General features: G+C 27.6%; 1 protein-coding gene across 1 annotated transcript in view; it reads left to right on the forward strand.

The window, feature by feature from the left end:
* Positions 1-10,206, forward strand: part of LOC119676078 (putative mediator of RNA polymerase II transcription subunit 17) — a 17,703-nt gene that overhangs the window by 1,079 nt on the left and 6,418 nt on the right. The gene's annotated exons all lie outside the window — the stretch shown is intronic.

The following is a 10,206-nucleotide window of genomic DNA, read 5'->3' on the forward strand; positions in this document are numbered from 1 at the left end:
GGAAATCAAATAAATATCATAAAATAATATAAAATAAACTTTTTAATATAAAATAAAATTCATAAAATAAAATAAATTTCCAAAAATAAAATAAATATCATAAAATAATATAAAATAAACTTTTTAATATAAAATAAAATTTATAAAATAAAATAAATTTCTTGAAATAAAATTATACATTATTGTACATTATTAATATTATATGATATTTAAGAAAACAGTAAATTATTGTTAAAAAAGTATGGACAAGTTCAGTAAATCTGATATATAAAATTCAGTTCATATAATTTTCACATTACTGGGAACGTAACCAAAACTGTTTCAAGATGTTTTTGTAACACTGAAGGAGATATATGGCCTGTGCTGATTTTAGCACTACTAGAACTCTGGGACAGATGGACACAACGTCCTGGATCAACTTTCGAAAGGTGGAGATATTTTATCACTCCCTAAAAAGTGAAATATTATCACAAAACTATATTTAAATAAACTTTAATATATGTTGGCTACATTATTATGTTAAGTGATGAGTTAATGGCTTTAGAAGATTCTGTATCAAAATGTTAAGTGATGAGTTAATGACTTTAGCAGATTCTGTATCAAAATGTAAAATTTTTGAAATTCACATAATAACAAACTTAGTGTCTCCATAAAGTATGCGAAAAGTATTATATAGTCAATTTACTTGTAGCTTGTTTGAAGTTAAAGTTAAAAGACTTAATAAAGAAACAGTTTTTCCAATCGGATCTGACGCTCCTACATTTCTATCACCCTGAGCGATCTCTCAGTCACGATCACACCTAACGCAGCTACTGTGTCTGATGGATACTGACGGTAGAGCAATGCCAAAGCTAACATCTTTATTTTTTCGTATTAAAAAAGTGCTACAAAGAATAATATATTTCAACAAGTTTTAAAATAGATAGATATATATAAGAATTCACAGAATTAGAATAAAACTATTTTCACGAATACTAAATTGAATTTTAAAGTTCGTTTTGATGAAAGAAATTATTTCTTAAAATAAAATATTCTTTTCTTTAGAGAGGTTTTTAACGAAAAGTAGTAGAATTACAATAAAAATTTTTTTATTATTTTTAATTAATTGAATTTTTGACTAACCACATAACAGCTTTGAGTATTATATACACGTATATATAATAATAATATTGAGCAAACAAATTATATAAATGAAACATAAGATACAATGGGTCTCTATTTTCGTAATACCACAAAGCAAAAAGAAATGACTAATGAATCCACAACAAATACCGTAAAAATCAATATATTCGTATATAGATATACTTAATACACAAATATACATAAGTATACTTAATACCTAAGCCGGAGCTAGAGTTTTATGAAGTAAAGCGACAACCAATGCGACATTTAATGACATGCGTCCAGTTAGGCCCACTGAGACGTGCGTCCAGTTAGACTAACTAAGACGTGCGTCTGCGAAAGTCTAAAAAATAAAATAAATTTGTACTCAATTTCTCATTTCTTGTGCAAATTGACATGTGAATGGACACTTACAGAAATCCTAAATTCAGTTTGACAAATCAATTTCTATGCTTTGTTATATTTTTATTGACGCTTTTGCGGATTGCCTACTCATAATGCAACATTTGCATAAACAATACAGCAAATTGCATCCGCAATAAAAATATTTATTTTCGCATTTTTATCACGATTATAACATTTTTTTCTCCTTTGAGTTAGAACGCAGGCCCCCTCCTGAATACTAAATAGACGAAACTCTAATTTCATAAGCCAAAAGTAACAGACATCAAATTCTACACCTGATCGGTTAAAAGAATAAAAGTATAAAGTGATTTTTGTGATATGTGGATAAGGGAATATTATAGTTGTTATAATTTTTTAATTATAATTAATATATGTATTGTATACGGTACATATTAGTATATAGTTATTAATATCACTTATTTTATTTATTTATTTTTTATTCAATATTATTTTATTTTATTTAAATATTGTTTAAGTAAAGACTTTTTGAGTTCAAATTTAATCCTTATAGGACTACTTTACATTTACATATTTTCGAATAAAGACATGTATATACTACATATAGAAGGATATCTGCTGAGCTAACCTTCAACCAATAAATTTTAGGTGCTTCAATTGAACCGCAACTTATCAGAATATTATATTCTTACATTCCAAATTAAATTTTATTAAAGTAGCATATAGAAATATTAAAAAATAATAAAATTTAAATTGATTAAATTCTTAGATTTAAGTTTAATATAAACTTTCATATATATAATTTAAACTAACTTAAATTTGAGCTTAAATTAATTGTAAATTTTCGATATAATTGCCTTTAATGGGAGCTAAGCCTCTACAGTCGATCAATAAACGAGTTGTTAATGAATCGTATGAGAACCTACGGAATCTTTATTCATGTACTAAGAAGAAAAGCTTTACATTAATGCTATAATATTTTAAGTCCACGTTCTGATCTAAAAATATCAAGAGTAATTTTTATATAAAAATAAATATATGAAAACGGAGTTCAACAATCAACTTTCAAGACCTATAATGTGCTGAACATTTTGTGATTATTCGGAAGTTTAGGTTTTCATTTAACATATTTATGAATTGCTTAATAAAAAAATTTTCTAGTTAGTAAGGACTATTTATTGCAAATTATAGCTAATATAAATAAAGCTGTTTCTATTAAGTCAGGACTTATCAACAAGAAATCAGTAATATCTTGTTTTTCTTGCAATGTATGAAACCTCACTGTCAGTTTATGTATTGGTACCTTGGCAAGTAGTTTTTTTTGTATATTCAGTGCAGAATCTTTTTTGAAGTAGGGATTTCGTAGAATGTTAACATTAACTTCCCGAAAAACTTTTACCGTCGTAACATTGTTAGTTTCTTTTTAAACAACTTCGGTTTGACTCTGAAAGTCTGAATTGCTGTGCTATAAGTAATAAACATTATATATAATTATAATTTAGTAACAAAGATTGGTTTTTATTACAACTATTCAAGTAAAGAACAATGGTAGAGCTACAACAAACTAATTTTTATCTAAATTAATCTACAGTTGAATCAAATAAATAATTAATAATAAATACATAATGAAGTAATGATTTACTAATTGATATATCAATAATAATTTATTGTTATAATTAAGAAGCATTTCTTCAACTCCACCTACTGAAATAATTATGCTTAAAAAAGTATATATAAAATAAACTCAAAAAAATCTGCCAGTACAGAGTGGTGAACTACTTAAAATGTATGGCATGTATGACATGTAAATCTGAGAACGTGATCGCATTTCTATTTTCGATAATCGCTAATATTGTTAAAATTGAAGAATTTACTTAATAAAGAGGTACCAAAAAAAAAACATATTATTCAAAATTAAAATAAATATGTTAATATATATTTTCGTGCTAAAACTAATTTGGTATGCAATTTATTCAAATTTAAAACTTGCAAAAACTGTCAGATTAAATGATTTTAAATTTTAAATATTGTATATCTCTTTTATAGCCTTTTTTTCTATATATTCATTATTTGTATAGCAATCGAATTTTAGCTTAAACTTGAATAAATAAATCATGCAATCTTGAAAAAAATGTTATTACCTTCAAATTATCTGAAAACTCAATAAATAACAAAGGAACATGTCCTGTTTGCTGTTAATGTCGTACAGAGAAATACTTCATATATCATTTGGCTGCATCCCAAGTTGGAATTGGGATGGGGATTGAGATTTTTGTTGATTTTATTCCTTTTGCAAGGTTTTGAAGTGCAGTGCGTGAAATGCGAAATGCGAAATACGAAAAAGAAGTTCCACTTACGAGTAAATATGAGATATTTAAGTTTAAACTTGTTTTTGATTTATTTTTACCATCTTTCGGTTATTGGTATAATAAAAATTTAATCCTAAAATCAGTATTAAACAAGAAAAGTACAACGCAACGACGCAACGACGTAACAACGCAAAGACGCAACATACCTTACCATGCAACGACTCCAGATGATGATGCTGTTATGTTGATGATGTTGTTGACAGCATTCTGTAGATACTAATTGCACATATATACATTTACGATAAGCAAGAGTCAGCAACATTTTTTTTTTTAATATTTTGTCTTGTTTTTATTTTATATTTTTTTGAATTTTTTTTTTATTAAGAGTACACACAATCGTCAAATAACTCAATTAATTTTTAACACCTGATTTATTACCTTTACGCATATTTGAGTAACATTTTAATTTCGAGACACGATATTTTAAAAATTTGCACTTTTTTTTGTTAAGGAAAAAATATTTTAAAATATTTTAAATATTTTAAAATATTTTAAAATATTTTTTTTATTTTTTATGCTTGAATTATTTTTTTTATGAAATTTTCCACAGACTATCTTCTCTTTTTAAAATTTAAATTAAAAATTTTTAACTTCTAGGGAAACAAAATCACTACCTCTACATACACACTTCGCAGTATCTAAAGTGATACCAATAATATGAAACATATATACATAACTGCCCTTTGTACACACAAACTAGTAGATACATTTCTACTCTCATATGTATGTATGTATATTGTAGATACAAGGCTAATTCGTCAAACTATCTTAAATTCGTTAGTACCTAAATAACCACAAACAAGAAATGAAACAAGTATTTATGGCTTTGGTATTTTTAAATGCACCCAAAAGACATTTTTCCTCTTTTCATTGAAGCGCATAGCATCTTCAAAGCATTTTTATTCGGAAAAAAATCAAATATTTTTCTCATTTTTATTTTATCTAAGAAGAGCCAAAGAACCAAAGAACCAAAGAGCCATAGGAAACAAAAAACGAACTGAAACGAAAAACGGGAAATTCTTGATATGCCATAAATCTTGGCACCAAGGCAATCTATCTTACATACTATATAAATGTTGTTGTTTTAATTTTATTTTATTTTTGTATTTTTTTTGTATATTTTTCTACTAAACTTATATACTTATTTATCTTTGTTTTTGGTTTTGGTATCTAGCAATATTCTTCATTTAAATAAAATCAAGAAACGAGATGTTTTCTTCTTCTTTTCGCATTGCCTTCAAATTATTGAAATGAAATTAGGTGTTTCTAAGCCAGCATCGCTGATATCATAGATGATCTTAAACCGATTAAATTTTGGTTTATTTTCACATATGTATCTATAGATTTTGAATATTTTTTGGTGGGTCTTGTAAGTTAAAATTCATTTTGAAGATAAAGAATCGGTTCAGGAAAGTTGCTTTAAGTTTTGAACCTTTGAAACTGAGTTATAAATACTATAGATCAAGGTTTATTAATCACCGGTCGACCCCATCATCACCACCAGCCCATAAAATATTGTATTTCGTTATTATTTTATTCATATTATTATATGGAAGGTGCAATATATGAAAGTTATGGGTACTAATCCTTCCAAAACATATTAAATATTTCACCGGTCAGTATGAAATACGACTAATAGTTAAGAAACATTGCTGAAGAACGTAAAGTAAGCTAAATACGAAGATATTATTAAAATTAGTTGTTTTTCATATAAAAATCCAAAAAAGCAATGATCGTATCATTCTTTACATAGTTTAAACTAAGTATTGGGTCTATATCCTGTATCCTGTCTGTAAGAGAAACAGCTGATGAGTGCACTACTTAAACGTCTAAACTGGAGCACTTGCAGAACATAATTGACGAAACTACTCACGATTTGTTGGCTTGCTGATATTTCTACTGTAGAATCTGAACGTTAACCACTCTTATACTCTTATGCATTTACTCTACAATGATTAGGCTCATTATGTCTTACGCAGCCCTAAAACAAATCACAAAATAAAAATACTGCGATAGCTAAATATAACAATCTGCAAAGATTTGTATATATAGCTATGACAGGTACCATAAATACCTATGCCACAATAGCACTAGAGCCCATAATTAATTTTGCTCCTGTGATCTATTTATTAAAAAGACAATACGTATCTTCCCCACAACAGCACTGAAGTCCCTAATTGGTTTAAGCCCTCTCTAGTTATTTATTAATCAGACAGCAGATTTAAGTGCAGCTCAAGTGCACTTTGTTATGCATTGAAGTCTTAGCAGATAAAGCTTTATCTACAGGGTGGTTCCTGGCATAGCGAACTGCGAAGGTCAGATCGCATGTAACATGGAATTTTGCTCAAAGTTTTCATTTGCAATCGTATGATTTAGAAGAGTGACACTCTGAAGTATTTTCTTGTTGCACCGACGGTACTGAAGCAAATAAATAAGTTAGTGCAGGACTATTCGGTTCCGACACTACAATAATGTCGAACACGCTCATGAATCATTATCTTTCAAGCAAATGTTCACATCATTGAGGTTTGTGCTCGAGTGGAGTTTACTAAAGGAGTGGAAGATGCGCATATCTGGATCTATACAGATATAGAAACAGTCAAGTAGTAATTACAACACTGACTTCTTGAAAGTTCTCTTCTAAAATTATGGAAGACTACTATGTCAAGCTAGAGCAACTGACAAGCCAGAATAATGCGGTGCTTTGTTGAGTTCATAGTTACACAGGACTGACCAACTTTAATCTGAATAGGAATTTTTAACACCCACAATACATGTAGTATTACATATATCAACGTTAGCTAAACTGTTTTCTTATATTGAAATAGAAGAATCTCAAAAGGCTGAATTTGCTTCATTTGAATTTACTACTTTATTTTGGATCTGTTGAAAGAAAAATGAAATTGGAAAAAAATAAACTTAAATTTATAAATTAAATTTGCTGAGTTCACTAATAATTAAAGTCACCTTTTATAAAAAACGAAACAAAATGTATTCCACACAAATAAAAGCCAAATGTCATTGAAAAACTTTTACTTTTCCGTCCCTCCAACTTGGTTATGATGTCATTCATGTTATTTTTTTCCAGTCATGTTAACAACAAAACCCCGATAAAATTTTTGACTTTCGCAGGAATGAGATTCCTCAGGCTTCGAATGATAATTTAATGCAAGTCCTTATCAAACTAAATGTAGACTGGTTAACTTTTTTCTGTTTTTACTTTAATTTTCTTATTATATATTTTTGCGTACAACCATGTCAATGCAAATGTGTAGACCCTTTAGGATATTAGTAAAAGGGGGTAAAACCACAGTGCTATATGTAGAAGTCGTGAGGCAATAGTTCTTGGGGGCCTCTTATGCATTCATGCGTTACATGCTGTCTGATTAAATTCTTAGATAAAAAATAAAGGATGTTGATATGGAGAAACTGATGCTTTAGTGAAGTTAACTCGATTTAGGGTTGTTTCGTTTTTGTTTAATTTATTTTTTGTTAGTGTAAGTTGAGTTGAATTAAGTTGAATTGAATTAGGTCATTGTGCAAGTGGAATATATATCATATTAACTTAAAGTTTAAACTAAAATTCGAATAAATTAAGTAATTTGGAGATACATATGCAGTTAAGTTAAATTAGTTTTAATGAAACCAAAAAAAAAAATAAATTAAGTTTTAAGTATGATTACAAATGAGTTTTTTTATTATAGAATATAAAGCTAAGTACATATCTTAGTCTTCTAATCCATTCCTGATAAATGTTATTTCAAATTCTTCTTTATAAGTGCGTTTAATTCCTCAACGAAAACAAGATATTTGGAGAATGTTGTAGAGAGTGATTTTTCTTTTGAAGAAGATTTTTATAAAGCAGTTAATTTGGAAAGAGATACTAAATTACATCAAAAAGAAAAATGCAAAACAAAGTTTTCAGTTGACAAATTTTAATTTTAGAAGATATCTCCTACTCGATGAAAATATTTTAGAAAGCGGAGAGCACTTTTTGATTGATCCATGCTCTATCAGTATCGGTAGAAATAGTAATTAAGTAAGATGATTTCTTATTTCTTTTATACTATCTTATATTCTTTTACAGGTGGGACTTTAATCAGTAAAAATACTCTTAGTAAGGAGAGAGGAGAAATTTCTTCTTTTTAACTCGTGTTTCAAGAACTCTTTCAATTGTATGGAAACTAATTGGATCTCTTATTGGAAAATTTAGAATTTTGCTATACTTTTGATATGTTAGAAATCGCATTCCGCTAGTTTTATTACTTTTTTCTTAATTTATAGCTTTTAATAAATACAATTTCATTAAAAAATGTTTTAAAATCATTCATTTCTGATGAATTAAACTTATCTGTGGTTTAAATGTTAAAGTCTTAGCTATTTAGGGGGAACTTTTGAATTAATATATTATCATACATAAAAAGGCTTTTCGAACAGTAGTAAACTACAACAACAAACATTCATTTTATATTATTTTAATTAATTGAATATTTGGCTGACAATACAGCTGTTTCGAGTATTGCTAAATACTCATTATCGGTGGTTTTGGAAATAATTCTTTATTTAATTATTCGCAAATAATTTTTTGAGACTGCAAGTACCAGGAATCGAACTCGTGTCCTGCCAAATTTATTATAATTAAAATATTTCATAAAATATTTTCGATAATAAAGACTAATATAAATATTTCAATATTCTGGAGACCTCAAGAAATTTTTGTAACCCTAAGTTTCCTTTACGAACATAGGCTATATAAATTCGGGTCTTATCTTAGGATATATTAATTTATAGAAATATATATATATATAAATATATGTTTTTAGTCAGAAATCTAGTAATCTTTGCTAAATAAATACCATAAGCTTTTAACATTCGTAATGTTCGTAAAGGACAGAAGGTTGAGGTTATTAAAATTCCTTGAGGTCTCCAAATATTCAAAGCAATAATATTAATATTTTCGCCATACATTACTGACCAAATAACATTGCCAAAGAAATAAGTTAAAATGAAAAATGCATTATAGGAAATTATAAATGAAAAGCTGAAAGCAAACAAAAACAAAAAAAAAAAATAGAAAATTAAAACAACAAAAGGAAATATATAAATATTTTCAAGGATGAAATTAGGGTCACTGGGTGTGTTACAGTTTTGTGCTCAACAAATACACACGCATATGAATTTTTATTCCTGCACGAAAATTTAAAAACATTTACAAAGCCAAAAACACACAAAAACAAAAAAACAAAAAAAAACAGCTTAAATACAAATAAATAAAATAAAACAAAACCAAAAAAAAATTAAAAGAAAATGAAAAGACAAAAATGCGCCAAACTTTAATGTTTTGTCCATTGTGTTGTCGCCCTCCCACTTTAGTTCACTTCGCCGCATAGCACAAAAGTTGGACGTTATTTTTCCCAATTTTGTGTTAAGTTCGTTTTTGTAGCTTTTGTTGCTTTCGTTTTACCGCCACCCGCTGTTTGTCCATTTTTTATATTACCACGCCATTTATCATTTGGTTATGTTGCCAAAAAAAAAAACAAAAAAAAACAACAACAAATAATAATATGCATACAAACACAAATACAAGTAACAAACATAAACACAAATACAAAAGTACTGTGTATGCAAACACTCCGGCACACACAAATATTTATTATTATTTAAATATAAAACTTTTTTTGTTTGCAAATATACACAAACCCACACACATTTTTATATAGAATTATTTATATGTTTTCTTTTGTTTTTGTTTTTCTCATAATTATGTAATATTTTTAATTTATTAATGTACAATTTTACATATATGCACGCACATTTTCTCCTTCCCCTTCTCCTTCTCCTACGTAACGTGGTGGTGGGCACTTGCCAAGACCTTAAAAATTTCTAAGCAATCTTAAACTCTACAAAGCTAAATGGGAAATGTGAGTTTACTTAAACAGTACATACACACACCCACACACACACACACTTATTTAAATGTAATTAGACATATTTAATGTGTGTGTTTGTATTTAGTTTAGTTTCTTTTGTCTTTTTGTTGTTTTAATGAGATGCGTATCGCACAAATGTATGATTTAGTGTGGCAAAGGCAAGAGAGTGTATTCTGCATTAGTTTTTCCTTTGAGCTGACATTTTCTTTCGTATTTTCGTAATTTTTCATATTTTTATGAAAGTCAACGAAATTTGCTTGAGTGTACACGCAAATACATTTCTACTTCATGTTCACTTGATTTATGTTTAATAAAGTAATTATTTTGTAATGCAGTGTTACACTAAAAATATTTATGAAGTGTGCTTATAAATATTAATAGAATTAAATTGCCACGAATAAATTAACGAGAAATTCAGTTTT

Source organism: Teleopsis dalmanni, chromosome 2, assembly GCF_002237135.1.
Source record: "Teleopsis dalmanni isolate 2A chromosome 2, ASM223713v2, whole genome shotgun sequence".
Lineage (NCBI taxonomy): Eukaryota > Metazoa > Arthropoda > Insecta > Diptera > Diopsidae > Teleopsis > Teleopsis dalmanni.